Source organism: Syngnathus typhle, unplaced genomic scaffold (genome assembly GCF_033458585.1).
Source record: "Syngnathus typhle isolate RoL2023-S1 ecotype Sweden unplaced genomic scaffold, RoL_Styp_1.0 HiC_scaffold_32, whole genome shotgun sequence".
Classification (NCBI taxonomy): domain Eukaryota; kingdom Metazoa; phylum Chordata; class Actinopteri; order Syngnathiformes; family Syngnathidae; genus Syngnathus; species Syngnathus typhle.
Window position 1 is genome coordinate 271,125 of NW_026871938.1, and position 20,237 is coordinate 291,361.

The following is a 20,237-nucleotide window of genomic DNA, read 5'->3' on the forward strand; positions in this document are numbered from 1 at the left end:
GTGCCGCTCCCGTCACTCTGGTTAGGTTGGCATCGAAAAAAACGCTCTCGGGTGCTTTAGAGTGCCGAGTTATTCACTGCGCATGAAGAAATGACCACCTCCAACGTTTGGTTTATGTTTAATAAGCATTTTTAATTTTATTGCTTTAATCGCATTTTCTCGGCGAGCTGAGCACTTTTTCTGAATTGTGCCGCTCCCGTCACTCTGGTTAGGTTGGCATCGAAAAAAACGCTCTCGGGTGCTTTAGAGTGCCGAGTTTATTACTGCGCATTAGGAAATGACCACCTCCAACGTTTGGTTTATGTTTTATAAGCATTTTTAATTTTATTGCTTAAATCGCATTTTCTCGGCGAGCTGAGCGCTTTTTCTGAATTGTGCCGCTCCCGTCACTCTGGTTAGGTTGGCATCGAAAAAAACGCTCTCGGGTGCTTTAGAGTGCCGAGTTTATCACTGCGCATGAAGAAATGACCACTTCCAACGTTTGGTTTATGTTTTATAAGCATTTTTAATTTTATTGCTTAAATCGCATTTTCTCGGCGAGCTGAGCACTTTTCCTGAATTGTGCCGCTCCCGTCACTCTGGTTAGGTTGGCATCGAAAAAAACGCTCTCGGGTGCTTTAGAGTGCCGAGTTATTCACTGCGCATGAAGAAATGACCACCTCCAACGTTTGGTTTATGTTTAATAAGCATTTTTAATTTTATTGCTTAAATCGCATTTTCTCGGCGAGCTGAGCACTTTTTCTGAATTGTGCCGCTCCCGTCACTCTGGTTAGGTTGGCATCGAAAAAAACGCTCTCGGGTGCTTTAGAGTGCCGAGTTTATTACTGCGCATTAAGAAATGACCACCTCCAACGTTTAGTTTATGTTTTATAAGCATTTTTAATTTTATTGCTTAAATCGCATTTTCTAGGCGAGCTGAGCACTTTTTCTGAATTGTGCCGCTCCCGTCACTCTGGTTAGGTTGGCATCGAAAAAAACGCTCTCGGGTGCTTTAGAGTGCCGAGTTTATTACTGCGCATTAAGAAATGACCACCTCCAACGTTTGGTTTATGTTTTATAAGCATTTTTAATTTTATTGCTTAAATCGCATTTTCTCGGCGAGCTGAGCGCTTTTTCTGAATTGTGCCGCTCCCGTCACTCTGGTTAGGTTGGCATCGAAAAAAACGCTCTCGGGTGCTTTAGAGTGCCGAGTTATTCACTGCGCATGAAGAAATGACCACCTCCAACGTTTGGTTTATGTTTAATAAGCATTTTTATGCTTAAATCGCATTTTCTCGGCGAGCTGAGCACTTTTTCTGAATTGTGCCGCTCCCGTCACTCTGGTTAGGTTGGCATCGAAAAAAACGCTCTCGGGTGCTTTAGAGTGCCGAGTTTATTACTGCGCATTAGGAAATGACCACCTCCAACGTTTGGTTTATGTTTTATAAGCATTTTTAATTTTATTGCTTAAATCGCATTTTCTCGGCGAGCTGAGCGCTTTTTCTGAATTGTGCCGCTCCCGTCACTCTGGTTAGGTTGGCATCGAAAAAAACGCTTTCGGGTGCTTTAGAGTGCCGAGTTATTCACTGCGCATGAAAAAATGACCACCTCCAACGTTTGGTTTATGTTTAATAAGCATTTTTAATTTTATTGCTTAAATCGCATTTTCTCGGCGAGCTGAGCACTTTTTCTGAATTGTGCCGCTCCCGTCACTGGTTAGGTTGGCATCGAAAAAAACGCTCTCGGGTGCTTTAGAGTGCCGAGTTTATTAGTGCGCATTAAGAAATGACCACCTCCAACGTTTGGTTTATGTTTTATAAGCATTTTTAATTTTATTGCTTAAATCGCATTTTCTCGGCGAGCTGAGCACTTTTTCTGAATTGTGCCGCTCCCGTCACTCTGGTTAGGTTGGCATCGAAAAAAAACGCTCTCGGGTGCTTTAGAGTGCCGAGTTTATCACTGCGCATGAAGAAATGACCACTTCCAACGTTTGGTTTATGTTTTATAAGCATTTTTAATTTTATTGCTTAAATCGCATTTTCTCGGCGAGCTGAGCACTTTTTCTGAATTGAGCCGCTCCCGTCACTCTGGTTAGGTTGGCATCGAAAAAAACGCTCTCGGGTGCTCTAGAGTGCCGAGTTTATTACTGCGCATTAAGAAATGACCACCTCCAACGTTGGGTTTATGTTTTATAAGCATTTTTAATTTTATTGCTTAAATCGCATTTTCTCGGCGAGCTGAGCACTTTTTCTGAATTGTGCCGCTCCCGTCACTCTGGTTAGGTTGGCATCGAAAAAAACGCTCTCGGGTGCTTTAGAGTGCCGAGTTTATTACTGCGCATGAAGAAATGACCACCTCCAATGTTTGGTTTATGTTTAATAAGCATTTTTAATTTTATTGCTTAAATCGCATTTTCTCGGCGAGCTGAGCGCTTTTTCTGAATTGTGCCGCTCCCGTCACTCTGGTTAGGTTGGCATCGAAAAAAACGCTCTCGGGTGCTTTAGAGTGCCGAGTTATTCACTGCGCATGAAGAAATGACCACCTCCAACGTTTGGTTTATGTTTAATAAGCATTTTTAATTTTATTGCTTAAATCGCATTTTCTCGGCGAGCTGAGCACTTTTTCTGAATTGTGCCGCTCCCGTCACTCTGGTTAGGTTGGCATCGAAAAAAACGCTCTCGGGTGCTTTAGAGTGCCGAGTTTATTACTGCGCATTAGGAAATGACCACCTCCAACGTTTGGTTTATGTTTTATAAGCATTTTTAATTTTATTGCTTAAATCGCATTTTCTCGGCGAGCTGAGCGCTTTTTCTGAATTGTGCCGCTCCCGTCACTCTGGTTAGGTTGGCATCGAAAAAAACGCTCTCGGGTGCTTTAGAGTGCCGAGTTTATTACTGCGCATTAAGAAATGACCACCTCCAACGTTTGGTTTATGTTTTATAAGCATTTTTAATTTTATTGCTTAAATCGCATTTTCTCGGCGAGCTGAGCACTTTTTCTGAATTGTGCCGCTCCCGTCACTCTGGTTAGGTTGGCATCGAAAAAAACGCTCTCGGGTGCTTTAGAGTGCCGAGTTTATTACTGCGCATTAAGAAATGACCACCTCCAACGTTTGGTTTATGTTTTATAAGCATTTTTAATTTTATTGCTTAAATCGCATTTTCTCGGCGAGCTGAGCACTTTTTCTGAATTGTGCCGCTCCCGTCACTCTGGTTAGGTTGGCATCGAAAAAAACGCTCTCGGGTGCTTTAGAGTGCCGAGTTATTCACTGCGCATGAAGAAATGACCACCTCCAACGTTTGGTTTATGTTTAATAAGCATTTTTAATTTTATTGCTTGAATCGCATTTTCTCGGCGAGCTGAGCACTTTTTCTGAATTGTGCCGCTCCCGTCACTCTGGTTAGGTTGGCATCGAAAAAAACGCTCTCGGGTGCTTTAGAGTGCCGAGTTTATCACTGCGCATGAAGAAATGACCACCTCCAACGTTTGGTTTATGTTTTATAAGCATTTTTAATTTTATTGCTTAAATCGCATTTTCTCGGCGAGCTGAGCGCTTTTTCTGAATTGTGCCGCTCCCGTCACTCTGGTTAGGTTGGCATCGAAAAAAACGCTCTCGGGTGCTTTAGAGTGCCGAGTTTATCACTGCGCATGAAGAAATGACCACCTCCAACGTTTGGTTTATGTTTTATAAGCATTTTTAATTTTATTTCTTAAATCGCATTTTCTCGGCGAGCTGAGCACTTTTTCTGAATTGTGCCGCTCCCGTCACTCTGGTTAGGTTGGCATCGAAAAAAACGCTCTCGGGTGCTTTAGAGTGCCGAGTTTATCACTGCGCATGAAGAAATGACCACCTCCGACGTTTGGTTTATGTTTTATAAGCATTTTTAATTTTATTGCTTAAATCGCATTTTCTCGGCAAGCTGAGCGCTTTTTCTGAATTGTGCCTGTCCCGTCACTCTGGTTAGGTTGGCATCGAAAAAAACGCTCTCGGGTGCTTTAGAGTGCCGAGTTATTCACTGCGCATGAAGAAATGACCACCTCCAACGTTTGGTTTATGTTTAATAAGCATTTTTAATTTTATTGCTTAAATCGCATTTTCTCGGCGAGCTGAGCGCTTTTTCTGAATTGTGCCGCTCCCGTCACTCTGGTTAGGTTGGCATCGAAAAAAACGCTCTCGGGTGCTTTAGAGTGCCGAGTTATTCACTGCGCATGAAGAAATGACAACCTCCAACGTTTGGTTTATGTTTAATAAGCATTTTTAATTTTATTGCTTAAATCGCATTTTCTCGGCGAGCTGAGCACTTTTTCTGAATTGTGCCGCTCCCGTCACTCTGGTTAGGTTGGCATCGAAAAAAACGCTCTCGGGTGCTTTAGAGTGCCGAGTTTATTACTGCGCATTAAGAAATGACCACCTCCAACGTTTGGTTTATGTTTTATAAGCATTTTTAATTTTATTGCTTAAATCGCATTTTCTCGGCGAGCTGAGCGCTTTTTCTGAATTGTGCCGCTCCCGTCACTCTGGTTAGGTTGGCATCGAAAAAAACGCTCTCGGGTGCTTTAGAGTGCCGAGTTTATTACTGCGCATTAAGAAATGACCACCTCCAACGTTTGGTTTATGTTTTATAAGCATTTTTAATTTTATTGCTTAAATCGCATTTTCTCGGCGAGCTGAGCACTTTTTCTGAATTGTGCCGTCCCGTCACTCTGGTTAGGTTGGCATCGAAAAAAACGCTCACGGGTGCTTTAGAGTGCCGAGTTTATTACTGCGCATTAAGAAATGACCACCTCCAACGTTTGGTTTATGTTTTATAAGCATTTTTAATTTTATTGCTTAAATCGCATTTTCTCGGCGAGCTGAGCACTTTTTCTGAATTGTGCCGCTCCCGTCACTCTGGTTAGGTTGGCATCGAAAAAAACGCTCTCGGGTGCTTTAGAGTGCCGAGTTATTCACTGCGCATGGAGAAATGACCACCTCCAACGTTTGGTTTATGTTTTATAAGCATTTTTAATTTTATTGCTTAAATCGCATTTTCTCGGCGAGCTGAGCGCTTTTTCTGAATTGTGCCGCTCCCGTCACTCTGGTTAGGTTGGCATCGAAAAAAACGCTCTCGGGTGCTTTAGAGTGCCGAGTTTATCGCTGCGCATGAAGAAATGACCACCTCCAACGTTTGGTTTATGTTTTATAAGCATTTTTAATTTTATTGCTTAAATCGCATTTTCTCGGCGAGCTGAGCGCTTTTTCTGAATTGTGCCGCTCCCGTAACTCTGGTTAGGTTGGCATCGAAAAAAACGCTCTCGGGTGCTTTAGAGTGCCGAGTTTATCACTGCGCATGAAGAAATGGCCACTTCCAACGTTTGGTTTATGTTTTATAAGCATTTTTAATTTTATTGCTTAAATCGCATTTTCTCGGCGAGCTGAGCACTTTTTCTGAATTGTGCCGCTCCCGTCACTCTGGTTAGGTTGGCATCGAAAAAAACGCTCTCGGGTGCTCTAGAGTGCCGAGTTTATTACTGCGCATTAAGAAATGACCACCTCCAACGTTTGGTTTATGTTTTATAAGCATTTTTAATTTTATTGCTTAAATCGCATTTTCTCGGCGAGCTGAGCGCTTTTTCTGAATTGTGCCGCTCCCGTCACTCTGGTTAGGTTGGCATCGAAAAAAACGCTCTCGGGTGCTTTAGAGTGCCGAGTTTATTACTGCGCATTAAGAAATGACCACCTCCAACGTTTGGTTTATGTTTTATAAGCATTTTTAATTTTATTGCCTAAATCGCATTTTCTCGGCGAGCTGAGCACTTTTTCTGAATTGTGCCGCTCCCGTCACTCTGGTTAGGTTGGCATCGAAAAAAACGCTCTCGGGTGCTTTAGAGTGCCGAGTTTATTACTGCGCATTAAGAAATGACCACCTCCAACGTTTGGTTTATGTTTTATAAGCATTTTTAATTTTATTGCTTAAATCGCATTTTCTCGGCGAGCTGAGCACTTTTTCTGAATTGTGCCGCTCCCGTCACTCTGGTTAGGTTGGCATCGAAAAAAACGCTCTCGGGTACTTTAGAGTGCCGAGTTATTCACTGCGCACGAAGAAATGACCACCTCCAACGTTTGGTTTATGTTTTATAAGCATTTTTAATTTTATTGCTTAAATCGCATTTTCTCGGCGAGCTGAGCGCTTTTTCTGAATTGTGCCGCTCCCGTCACTCTGGTTAGGTTGGCATCGAAAAAAACGCTCTCGGGTGCTTTAGAGTGCCGAGTTTATTACTGCGCATTAAGAAATGACCACCTCCAACGTTTGGTTTATGTTTTATAAGCATTTTTAATTTTATTGCTTAAATCGCATTTTCTCGGCGAGCTGAGCACTTTTTCTGAATTGTGCCGCTCCCGTCACTCTGGTTAGGTTGGCATCGAAAAAAACGCTCTCGGGTGCTTTAGAGTGCCGAGTTTATTACTGCGCATTAAGAAATGACCACCTCCAACGTTTGGTTTATGTTTTATAAGCATTTTTAATTTTATTGCTTAAATCGCATTTTCTCGGCGAGCTGAGCACTTTTTCTGAATTGTGCCGCTCCCGTCACTCTGGTTAGGTTGGCATCGAAAAAAACGCTCTCGGGTGCTTTAGAGTGCCGAGTTTATTACTGCGCATTAAGAAATGACCACCTCCAACGTTTGGTTTATGTTTTATAAGCATTTTTAATTTTATTGCTTAAATCGCATTTTCTCGGCGAGCTGAGCACTTTTTCTGAATTGTGCCGCTCCCGTCACTCTGGTTAGGTTGGCATCGAAAAAAACGCTATCGGGTGCTTTAGAGTGCCGAGTTATTCACTGCGCATGAAGAAATGACCACCTCCAACGTTTGGTTTATGTTTAATAAGCATTTTTAATTTTATTGCTTAAATCGCATTTTCTCGGCGAGCTGAGCACTTTTTCTGAATTGTGCCGCTCCCGTCACTCTGGTTAGGTTGGCATCGAAAAAAACGCTCTCGGGTGCTTTAGAGTAACGAGTTTATTACTGCGCATTAAGAAATGACCACCTCCAACGTTTGGTTTATGTTTTATAAGCATTTTTAATTTTATTGCTTAAATCACATTTTCTCGGCGAGGTGAGCACTTTTTCTGAATTGTGCCGCTCCCGTCACTCTGGTTAGGTTGGCATCGAAAAAAACGCTCTCGGGTGCTTTAGAGTGCCGAGTTTATTACTGCGCATTAAGAAATGACCACCTCCAACGTTTGGTTTATGTTTTATAAGCATTTTTAATTTTATTGCTTAAATCGCATTTTCTCGGCGAGCTGAGCGCTTTTTCTGAATTGTGCCGCTCCCGTCACTCTGGTTAGGTTGGCATCGAAAAAAACGCTCTCGGGTGCTTTAGAGTGCCGAGTTTATTACTGCGCATTAAGAAATGACAACCTCCAAATTTTGGTTTATGTTTTATAAGCATTTTTAATTTTATTGCTTAAATCGCATTTTCTCGGCGAGCTGAGCACTTTTTCTGAATTGTGCCGCTCCCGTCACTCTGGTTAGGTTGGCATCGAAAAAAACGCTCTCGGGTGCTAGAGTGCCGAGTTATTCACTGCGCATGAAGAAATGACCACCTCCAACGTTTGGTTTATGTTTAATAAGCATTTTTAATTTTATTGCTTGAATCGCATTTTCTCGGCGAGCTGAGCACTTTTTCTGAATTGTGCCGCTCCCGTCACTCTGGTTAGGTTGGCATCGAAAAAAACGCTCTCGGGTGCTTTAGAGTGCCGAGTTTATCACTGCGCATGAAGAAATGACCACCTCCAACGTTTGGTTTATGTTTTATAAGCATTTTTAATTTTATTGCTTAAATCGCATTTTCTGGGCGAGCTGAGCACTTTTTCTGAATTGTGCCGCTCCCGTCACTCTGGTTAGGTTGGCATCGAAAAAAACGCTCTCGGGTGCTTTAGAGTGCCGAGTTTATTACTGCGCATTAAGAAATGACCACCTCCAACGTTTGGTTTATGTTTTATAAGCATTTTTAATTTTATTGCTTAAATCGCATTTTCTCGGCGAGCTGAGCACTTTTTCTGAATTGTGCCGCTCCCGTCACTCTGGTTAGGTTGGCATCGAAAAAAACGCTCTCGGGTGCTTTAGAGTGCCGAGTTTATTACTGCGCATTAAGAAATGACCACCTCCAACGTTTGGTTTATGTTTTATAAGCATTTTTAATTTTATTGCTTAAATCGCATTTTCTCGGCGAGCTGAGCGCTTTTTCTGAATTGTGCCGCTCCCGTCACTCTGGTTAGGTTGGCATCGAAAAAAACGCTCTCGGGTGCTTTAGAGTGCCGAGTTATTCACTGCGCATGAAGAAATGACCACCTCCAACGTTTGGTTTATGTTTAATAAGCATTTTTAATTTTATTGCTTAAATCGCATTTTCTCGGCGAGCTGAGCACTTTTTCTGAATTGTGCCGCTCCCGTCACTCTGGTTAGGTTGGCATCGAAAAAAACGCTCTCGGGTGCTTTAGAGTGCCGAGTTTATTACTGCGCATTAAGAAATGACCACCTCCAACGTTTGGTTTATGTTTTATAAGCATTTTTAATTTTATTGCTTAAATCGCATTTTCTCGGCGAGCTGAGCGCTTTTTCTGAATTGTGCCGCTCCCGTCACTCTGGTTAGGTTGGCATCGAAAAAAACGCTTTCGGGTGCTTTAGAGTGCCGAGTTATTCACTGCGCATGAAGAAATGACCACCTCCAACGTTTGAATTATGTTTAATAAGCATTTTTAATTTTATTGCTTAAATCGCATTTTCTCGGCGAGCTGAGCACTTTTTCTGAATTGTGCCGCTCCCGTCACTCTGGTTAGGTTGGCATCGAAAAAAACGCTCTCGGGTGCTTTAGAGTTCCGAGTTTATTACTGCGCATTAAGAAATGACCACCTCCAACGTTTGGTTTATGTTTTATAAGCATTTTTAATTTTATTGCTTAAATCGCATTTTCTCGGCGAGCTGAGCACTTTTTCTGAATTGTGCCGCTCCCGTCACTCTGGTTAGGTTGGCATCGAAAAAAACGCTCTCGGGTGCTTTAGAGTGCCGAGTTTATCACTGCGCATGAAGAAATGACCACCTCCAACGTTTGGTTTATGTTTAATAAGCATTTTTAATTTTATTGCTTAAATCGCATTTTCTCGGTGAGCTGAGCACTTTTTCTGAATTGTGCCGCTCCCGTCACTCTGGTTAGGTTGGCATCGAAAAAAACGCTCTCGGGTGCTTTAGAGTGCCGACTTTATCACTGCGCATGAAGAAATGACCACCTCCAACGTTTGGTTTATGTTTTATAAGCATTTTTAATTTTATTGCTTAAATCGCATTTTCTCGGCGAGCTGAGCACTTTTTCTGAATTGTGCCGCTCCCGTCACTCTGGTTAGGTTGGCATCGAAAAAAACGCTCACGGGTGCTTTAGAGTGCCGAGTTTATTACTGCGCATTAAGAAATGACCACCTCCAACGTTTGGTTTATGTTTTATAAGCATTTTTAATTTTATTGCTTAAATCGCATTTTCTCGGCGAGCTGAGCACTTTTTCTGAATTGTGCCGCTCCCGTCACTCTGGTTAGGTTGGCATCGAAAAAAACGCTCTCGGGTGCTTTAGAGTGCCGAGTTATTCACTGCGCATGAAGAAATGACCACCTCCAACGTTTGGTTTATGTTTTATAAGCATTTTTAATTTTATTGCTTAAATCGCATTTTCTCGGTGAGCTGAGCACTTTTTCTGATTTGTGCCGCTCCCGTCACTCTGGTTAGGTTGGCATCGAAAAAAACGCTCTCGGGTGCTTTAGAGTGCCGAGTTTATCACTGCGCATGAAGAAATGACCACCCCCAACGTTTGGTTTATGTTTTATAAGCATTTTTAATTTTATTGCTTAAATCGCATTTTCTCGGCGAGCTGAGCACTTTTTCTGAATTGTGCCGCTCCCGTCACTCTGGTTAGGTTGGCATCGAAAAAAACGCTCTCGGGTGCTTTAGAGTGCCGAGTTTATTACTGCGCATGAAGAAATGACCACCTCCAATGTTTGGTTTATGTTTAATAAGCATTTTTAATTTTATTGCTTAAATCGCATTTTCTCGGCGAGCTGAGCGCTTTTTCTGAATTGTGCCGCTCCCGTCACTTTGGTTAGGTTGGCATCGAAAAAAACGCTCTCGGGTGCTTTAGAGTGCCGAGTTATTCACTGCGCATGAAGAAATGACCACCTCCAACGTTTGGTTTATGTTTAATAAGCATTTTTAATTTTATTGCTTAAATCGCATTTTCTCGGCGAGCTGAGCACTTTTTCTGAATTGTGCCGCTCCCGTCACTCTGGTTAGGTTGGCATCGAAAAAAACGCTCTCGGGTGCTTTAGAGTGCCGAGTTTATTACTGCGCATTAGGAAATGACCACCTCCAACGTTTGGTTTATGTTTTATAAGCATTTTTAATTTTATTGCTTAAATCGCATTTTCTCGGCGAGCTGAGCGCTTTTTCTGAATTGTGCCGCTCCCGTCACTCTGGTTAGGTTGGCATCGAAAAAAACGCTCTCGGGTGCTTTAGAGTGCCGAGTTTATTACTGCGCATTAAGAAATGACCACCTCCAACGTTTGGTTTATGTTTTATAAGCATTTTTAATTTTATTGCTTAAATCGCATTTTCTCGGCGAGCTGAGCACTTTTTCTGAATTGTGCCGCTCCCGTCACTCTGGTTAGGTTGGCATCGAAAGAAACGCTCTCGGGTGCTTTAGAGTGCCGAGTTTATTACTGCGCATTGAGAAATGACCACCTCCAACGTTTGGTTTATGTTTTATAAGCATTTTTAATTTTATTGCTTAAATCGCATTTTCTCGGCGAGCTGAGCACTTTTTCTGAATTGTGCCGCTCCCGTCACTCTGGTTAGGTTGGCATCGAAAAAAACGCTCTCGGGTGCTTTAGAGTGCCGAGTTTATTACTGCGCATTAAGAAATGACCACCTCCAACGTTTGGTTTATGTTTTATAAGCATTTTTAATTTTATTGCTTAAATCGCATTTTCTCGGCGAGCTGAGCGCTTTTTCTGAATTGTGCCGCTCCCGTCACTCTGGTTAGGTTGGCATCGAAAAAAACGCTCTCGGGTGCTTTAGAGTGCCGAGTTTATCACTGCGCATGAAGAAATGACCACCTCCAACGTTTGGTTTATGTTTTATAAGCATTTTTAATTTTATTGCTTAAATCGCATTTTCTCGGCGAGCTGAGCGCTTTTTCTGAATTGTGCCGCTCCCGTAACTCTGGTTAGGTTGGCATCGAAAAAAACGCTCTCGGGTGCTTTAGAGTGCCGAGTTTATCACTGCGCATGAAGAAATGACCACTTCCAACGTTTGGTTTATGTTTTATAAGCATTTTTAATTTTATTGCTTAAATCGCATTTTCTCGGCGAGCTGAGCACTTTTTCTGAATTGTGCCGCTCCCGTCACTCTGGTTAGGTTGGCATCGAAAAAAACGCTCTCGGGTGCTTTAGAGTGCCGAGTTTATCACTGCGCATGAAGAAATGGCCACCTCCAACGTTTGGTTTATGTTTTATAAGCATTTTTAATTTTATTGCTTAAATCGCATTTTCTCGGCGAGCTGAGCGCTTTTTCTGAATTGTGCCGCTCCCGTCACTCTGGTTAGGTTGGCATAAAAAAAAACGCTCTCGGGTGCTTTAGAGTGCCGAGTTATTCACTGCGCATGAAGAAATGACCACCTCCAACGTTTGGTTTATGTTTAATAAGCATTTTTAATTTTATTGCTTGAATCGCATTTTCTCGGCGAGCTGAGCACTTTTTCTGAATTGTGCCGCTCCCGTCACTCTGGTTAGGTTGGCATCGAAAAAAACGCTCTCGGGTGCTTTAGAGTGCCGAGTTTATCACTGCGCATGAAGAAATGACCACCTCCAACGTTTGGTTTATGTTTTATAAGCATTTTTAATTTTATTGCTTAAATCGCATTTTCTCGGCGAGCTGAGCGCTTTTTCTGAATTGTGCCGCTCCCGTCACTCTGGTTAGGTTGGCATCGAAAAAAACGCTCTCGGGTGCTTTAGAGTGCCGAGTTTATCACTGCGCATGAAGAAATGACCACCTCCAACGTTTGGTTTATGTTTTATAAGCATTTTTAATTTTATTGCTTAAATCGCATTTTCTCGGCGAGCTGAGCACTTTTTCTGAATTGTGCCGCTCCCGTCACTCTGGTTAGGTTGGCATCGAAAAAAACGCTCTCGGGTGCTTTAGAGTGCCGAGTTTATCACTGCGCATGAAGAAATGACCACCTCCAACGTTTGGTTTATGTTTTATAAGCATTTTTAATTTTATTGCTTAAATCGCATTTTCTCGGCGAGCTGAGCGCTTTTTCTGAATTGTGCCTGTCCCGTCACTCTGGTTAGGTTGGCATCGAAAAAAACGCTCTCGGGTGCTTTAGAGTGCCGAGTTATTCACTGCGCATGAAGAAATGACCACCTCCAACGTTTGGTTTATGTTTAATAAGCATTTTTAATTTTATTGCTTAAATCGCATTTTCTCGGCGAGCTGAGCGCTTTTTCTGAATTGTGCCGCTCCCGTCACTCTGGTTAGGTTGGCATCGAAAAAAACGCTCTCGGGTGCTTTAGAGTGCCGAGTTATTCACTGCGCATGAAGAAATGACAACCTCCAACGTTTGGTTTATGTTTAATAAGCATTTTTAATTTTATTGCTTAAATCGCATTTTCTCGGCGAGCTGAGCACTTTTTCTGAATTGTGCCGCTCCCGTCACTCTGGTTAGGTTGGCATCGAAAAAAACGCTCTCGGGTGCTTTAGAGTGCCGAGTTTATTACTGCGCATTAAGAAATGACCACCTCCAACGTTTGGTTTATGTTTTATAAGCATTTTTAATTTTATTGCTTAAATCGCATTTTCTCGGCGAGCTGAGCGCTTTTTCTGAATTGTGCCGCTCCCGTCACTCTGGTTAGGTTGGCATCGAAAAAAACGCTCTCGGGTGCTTTAGAGTGCCGAGTTTATTACTGCGCATTAAGAAATGACCACCTCCAACGTTTGGTTTATGTTTTATAAGCATTTTTAATTTTATTGCTTAAATCGCATTTTCTCGGCGAGCTGAGCACTTTTTCTGAATTGTGCCGTCCCGTCACTCTGGTTAGGTTGGCATCGAAAAAAACGCTCACGGGTGCTTTAGAGTGCCGAGTTTATTACTGCGCATTAAGAAATGACCACCTCCAACGTTTGGTTTATGTTTTATAAGCATTTTTAATTTTATTGCTTAAATCGCATTTTCTCGGCGAGCTGAGCACTTTTTCTGAATTGTGCCGCTCCCGTCACTCTGGTTAGGTTGGCATCGAAAAAAACGCTCTCGGGTGCTTTAGAGTGCCGAGTTATTCACTGCGCATGAAGAAATGACCACCTCCAACGTTTGGTTTATGTTTTATAAGCATTTTTAATTTTATTGCTTAAATCGCATTTTCTCGGCGAGCTGAGCGCTTTTTCTGAATTGTGCCGCTCCCGTCACTCTGGTTAGGTTGGCATCGAAAAAAACGCTCTCGGGTGCTTTAGAGTGCCGAGTTTATCACTGCGCATGAAGAAATGACCACCTCCAACGTTTGGTTTATGTTTTATAAGCATTTTTAATTTTATTGCTTAAATCGCATTTTCTCGGCGAGCTGAGCGCTTTTTCTGAATTGTGCCGCTCCCGTAACTCTGGTTAGGTTGGCATCGAAAAAAACGCTCTCGGGTGCTTTAGAGTGCCGAGTTTATCACTGCGCATTAAGAAATGACCACCTCCAACGTTTGGTTTATGTTTTATAAGCATTTTTAATTTTATTGCTTAAATCGCATTTTCTCGGCGAGCTGAGCGCTTTTTCTGAATTGTGCCGCTCCCGTCACTCTGGTTAGGTTGGCATCGAAAAAAACGCTCTCGGGTGCTTTAGAGTGCCGAGTTTATTACTGCGCATTAAGAAATGACCACCTCCAACGTTTGGTTTATGTTTTATAAGCATTTTTAATTTTATTGCTTAAATCGCATTTTCTCGGCGAGCTGAGCACTTTTTCTGAATTGTGCCGTCCCGTCACTCTGGTTAGGTTGGCATCGAAAAAAACGCTCACGGGTGCTTTAGAGTGCCGAGTTTATTACTGCGCATTAAGAAATGACCACCTCCAACGTTTGGTTTATGTTTTATAAGCATTTTTAATTTTATTGCTTAAATCGCATTTTCTCGGCGAGCTGAGCACTTTTTCTGAATTGTGCCGCTCCCGTCACTCTGGTTAGGTTGGCATCGAAAAAAACGCTCTCGGGTGCTTTAGAGTGCCGAGTTATTCACTGCGCATGAAGAAATGACCACCTCCAACGTTTGGTTTATGTTTTATAAGCATTTTTAATTTTATTGCTTAAATCGCATTTTCTCGGCGAGCTGAGCGCTTTTTCTGAATTGTGCCGCTCCCGTCACTCTGGTTAGGTTGGCATCGAAAAAAACGCTCTCGGGTGCTTTAGAGTGCCGAGTTTATCACTGCGCATGAAGAAATGACCACCTCCAACGTTTGGTTTATGTTTTATAAGCATTTTTAATTTTATTGCTTAAATCGCATTTTCTCGGCGAGCTGAGCGCTTTTTCTGAATTGTGCCGCTCCCGTAACTCTGGTTAGGTTGGCATCGAAAAAAACGCTCTCGGGTGCTTTAGAGTGCCGAGTTTATCACTGCGCATGAAGAAATGACCACTTCCAACGTTTGGTTTATGTTTTATAAGCATTTTTAATTTTATTGCTTAAATCGCATTTTCTCGGCGAGCTGAGCGCTTTTTCTGAATTGTGCCGCTCCCGTAACTCTGGTTAGGTTGGCATCGAAAAAAACGCTCTCGGGTGCTTTAGAGTGCCGAGTTCATCACTGCGCATGAAGAAATGACCACTTCCAACGTTTGGTTTATGTTTTATAAGCATTTTTAATTTTATTGCTTAAATCGCATTTTCTCGGCGAGCTGAGCACTTTTTCTGAATTGTGCCGCTCCCGTCACTCTGGTTAGGTTGGCATCGAAAAAACACGCTCTCGGGTGCTCTAGAGTGCCGAGTTTATTACTGCGCATTAAGAAATGACCACCTCCAACGTTTGGTTTATGTTTTATAAGCATTTTTAATTTTATTGCTTAAATCGCATTTTCTCGGCGAGCTGAGCACTTTTTCTGAATTGTGCCGCTCCCGTCACTCTGGTTAGGTTGGCATCGAAAAAAACGCTCTCGGGTGCTTTAGAGTGCCGAGTTATTCACTGCGCATGAAGAAATGACCACCTCCAACGTTTGGTTTATGTTTTATAAGCATTTTTAATTTTATTGCTTAAATCGCATTTTCTCGGCGAGCTGAGCACTTTTTCTGAATTGTGCCGCTCCCGTCACTCTGGTTAGGTTGGCATCGAAAAAAACGCTCTCGGGTGCTTTAGAGTGCCGAGTTTATCACTGCGCATGAAGAAATGACCACCTCCAACGTTTGGTTTATGTTTTATAAGCATTTTTAATTTTATTGCTTAAATCGCATTTTCTCGGCGAGCTGAGCGCTTTTTCTGAATTGTGCCGCTCCCGTCACTCTGGTTAGGTTGGCATCGAAAAAAACGCTCTCGGGTGCTTTAGAGTGCCGAGTTATTCACTGCGCATGAAGAAATGACCACCTCCAACGTTTGGTTTATGTTTAATAAGCATTTTTAATTTTATTGCTTAAATCGCATTTTCTCGGCGAGCTGAGCGCTTTTTCTGAATTGTGCCGCTCCCGTAACTCTGGTTAGGTTGGCATCGAAAAAAACGCTCTCGGGTGCTTTAGAGTGCCGAGTTTATCACTGCGCATGAAGAAATGACCACTTCCAACGTTTGGTTTATGTTTTATAAGCATTTTTAATTTTATTGCTTAAATCGCATTTTCTCGGCGAGCTGAGCGCTTTTTCTGAATTGTGCCGCTCCCGTAACTCTGGTTAGGTTGGCATCGAAAAAAACGCTCTCGGGTGCTTTAGAGTGCCGAGTTTATCACTGCGCATGAAGAAATGACCACTTCCAACGTTTGGTTTATGTTTTATAAGCATTTTTAATTTTATTGCCCAAATCGCATTTTCTCGGCGAGCTGAGCACTTTTTCTGAATTGTGCCGCTCCCGTCACTCTGGTTAGGTTGGCATCGAAAAAAACGCTCTCGGGTGCTCTAGAGTGCCGAGTTTATTACTGCGCATTAAGAAATGACCACCTCCAACGTTTGGTTTATGTTTTATAAGCATTTTTAATTTTATTGCTTAAATCGCATTTTCTCGGCGAGCTGAGCACTTTTTCTGAATTGTGCCGCTCCCGTCACTCTGGTTAGGTTGGCATCGAAAAAAACGCTCTCGGGTGCTTTAGAGTGCCGAGTTATTCACTGCGCATGAAGAAATGACCACCTCCAACGTTTGGTTTATGTTTTATAAGCATTTTTAATTTTATTGCTTAAAGCGCATTTTCTCGGCGAGCTGAGCACTTTTTCTGAATTGTGCCGCTCCCGTCACTCTGGTTAGGTTGGCATCGAAAAAAACGCTCTCGGGTGCTTTAGAGTGCCGAGTTTATCACTGCGCATGAAGAAATGACCACCTCCAACGTTTGGTTTATGTTTTATAAGCATTTTTAATTTTATTGCTTAAATCGCATTTTCTCGGCGAGCTGAGCGCTTTTTCTGAATTGTGCCGCTCCCGTCACTCTGGTTAGGTTGGCATCGAAAAAAACGCTCTCGGGTGCTTTAGAGTGCCGAGTTATTCACTGCGCATGAAGAAATGACCACCTCCAACGTTTGGTTTATGTTTAATAAGCATTTTTAATTTTATTGCTTAAATCGCATTTTCTCGGCGAGCTGAGCGCTTTTTCTGAATTGTGCCGCTCCCGTCACTCTGGTTAGGTTGGCATCGAAAAAAACGCTCTCGGGTGCTTTAGAGTGCCGAGTTTATCACTGCGCATGAAGAAATGACCACTTCCAACGTTTGGTTTATGTTTTATAAGCATTTTTAATTTTATTGCTTAAATCGCATTTTCTCGGCGAGCTGAGCGCTTTTTCTGAATTGTGCCGCTCCCGTAACTCTGGTTAGGTTGGCATCGAAAAAAACGCTCTCGGGTGCTTTAGAGTGCCGAGTTTATCACTGCGCATGAAGAAATGACCACTTCCAACGTTTGGTTTATGTTTTATAAGCATTTTTAATTTTATTGCCCAAATCGCATTTTCTCGGCGAGCTGAGCACTTTTTCTGAATTGTGCCGCTCCCGTCACTCTGGTTAGGTTGGCATCGAAAAAAACGCTCTCGGGTGCTCTAGAGTGCCGAGTTTATTACTGCGCATTAAGAAATGACCACCTCCAACGTTTGGTTTATGTTTTATAAGCATTTTTAATTTTATTGCTTAAATCGCATTTTCTCGGCGAGCTGAGCACTTTTTCTGAATTGTGCCGCTCCCGTCACTCTGGTTAGGTTGGCATCGAAAAAAACGCTCTCGGGTGCTTTAGAGTGCCGAGTTATTCACTGCGCATGAAGAAATGACCACCTCCAACGTTTGGTTTATGTTTTATAAGCATTTTTAATTTTATTGCCCAAATCGCATTTTCTCGGCGAGCTGAGCACTTTTTCTGAATTGTGCCGCTCCCGTCACTCTGGTTAGGTTGGCATCGAAAAAAACGCTCTCGGGTGCTCTAGAGTGCCGAGTTTATTACTGCGCATTAAGAAATGACCACCTCCAACGTTTGGTTTATGTTTTATAAGCATTTTTAATTTTATTGCTTAAATCGCATTTTCTCGGCGAGCTGAGCACTTTTTCTGAATTGTGCCGCTCCCGTCACTCTGGTTAGGTTGGCATCGAAAAAAACGCTCTCGGGTGCTTTAGAGTGCCGAGTTATTCACTGCGCATGAAGAAATGACCACCTCCAACGTTTGGTTTATGTTTTATAAGCATTTTTAATTTTATTGCTTAAAGCGCATTTTCTCGGCGAGCTGAGCACTTTTTCTGAATTGTGCCGCTCCCGTCACTCTGGTTAGGTTGGCATCGAAAAAAACCCTCTCGGGTGCTTTAGAGTGCCGAGTTTATCACTGCGCATGAAGAAATGACCACCTCCAACGTTTGGTTTATGTTTTATAAGCATTTTTAATTTTATTGCTTAAATCGCATTTTCTCGGCGAGCTGAGCGCTTTTTCTGAATTGTGCCGCTCCCGTCACTCTGGTTAGGTTGGCATCGAAAAAAACGCTCTCGGGTGCTTTAGAGTGCCGAGTTATTCACTGCGCATGAAGAAATGACCACCTCCAACGTTTGGTTTATGTTTAATAAGCATTTTTAATTTTATTGCTTAAATCGCATTTTCTCGGCGAGCTGAGCGCTTTTTCTGAATTGTGCCGCTCCCGTCACTCTGGTTAGGTTGGCATCGAAAAAAACGCTCTCGGGTGCTTTAGAGTGCCGAGTTATTCACTGCGCATGAAGAAATGACCACCTCCACCGTTTGGTTTATGTTTAATAAGCATTTTTAATTTTATTGCTTAAATCGCATTTTCTCGGCGAGCTGAGCACTTTTTCTGAATTGTGCCGCTCCCGTCACTCTGGTTAGGTTGGCATCGAAAAAAACGCTCTCGGGTGCTTTAGAGTGCCGAGTTTATTACTGCGCATTAAGAAATGACCACCTCCAACGTTTGGTTTATGTTTTATAAGCATTTTTAATTTTATTGCTTAAATCGCATTTTCTCGGCGAGCTGAGCACTTTTTCTGAATTGTGCCGCTCCCGTCACTCTGGTTAGGTTGGCATCGAAAAAATACGCTCTCGGGTGCTTTAGAGTGCCGAGTTTATTACTGCGCATTAAGAAATGACCACCTCCAACGTTTGGTTTATGTTTTATAAGCATTTTTAATTTTATTGCTTAAATCGCATTTTCTCGGCGAGCTGAGCACTTTTTCTGAATTGTGCCGCTCCCGTCACTCTGGTTAGGTTGGCATCGAAAAAAACGCTCTCGGGTGCTTTAGAGTGCCGAGTTTATTACTGCGCATTAAGAAATGACCACCTCCAACGTTTGGTTTATGTTTTATAAGCATTTTTAATTTTATTGCTTAAATCGCATTTTCTCGGCGAGCTGAGCACTTTTTCTGAATTGTGCCGCTCCCGTCACTCTGGTTAGGTTGGCATCGAAAAAAACGCTCTCGGGTGCTTTAGAGTGCCGAGTTTATTACTGCGCATTAGGAAATGACCACCTCCAACGTTTGGTTTATGTTTTATAAGCATTTTTAATTTTATTGCTTAAATCGCATTTTCTCGGCGAGCTGAGCGCTTTTTCTGAATTGTGCCGCTTCCGTCACTCTGGTTAGGTTGGCATCGAAAAAAACGCTCTCGGGTGCTTTAGAGTGCCGAGTTATTCACTGCGCATGAAGAAATGACCACGTCCAACGTTTGGTTTATGTTTAATAAGCATTTTTAATTTTATTGCTTAAATCGCATTTTCTCGGCGAGCTGAGCACTTTTTCTGAATTGTGCCGCTCCCGTCACTCTGGTTAGGTTGGCATCGAAAAAAAATGCTCTCGGGTGCTTTAGAGTGCCGAGTTTATTACTGCGCATTAAGAAATGACCACCTCCAACGTTTGGTTTATGTTTTATAAGCATTTTTAATTTTATTGCTTAAATCGCATTTTCTCGGCGAGCTGAGCACTTTTTCTGAATTGTGCCGCTCCCGTCACTCTGGTTAGGTTGGCATCGAAAAAAACGCTCTCGGGTGGTTTAGAGTGCCGAGTTTATTACTGCGCATTAAGAAATGACCACCTCCAACGTTTGGTTTATGTTTTATAAGCATTTTTAATTTTATTGCTTAAATCGCATTTTCTCGGCGAGCTGAGCACTTTTTCTGAATTGTGCCGCTCCCGTCACTTGGCATCGAAAAAAACGCTCTCGGGTGCTTTAGAGTGCCGAGTTATTCACTGCGCATGAAGAAATGACCACCTCCAACGTTTGGTTTATGTTTTATAAGCATTTTTAATTTTATTGCTTAAATCGCATTTTCTCGGCGAGCTGAGCGCTTTTTCTGAATTGTGCCGCTCCCGTCACTCTGGTTAGGTTGGCATCGAAAAAAACGCTCTCGGGTGCTTTAGAGTGCCGAGTTTATTACTGCGCATTAAGAAATGACCACCTCCAACGTTTGGTTTATGTTTTATAAGCATTTTTAATTTTATTGCCTAAATCGCATTTTCTCGGCGAGCTGAGCACTTTTTCTGAATTGTGCCGCTCCCGTCACTCTGGTTAGGTTGGCATCGAAAAAAACGCTCTCGGGTGCTTTAGA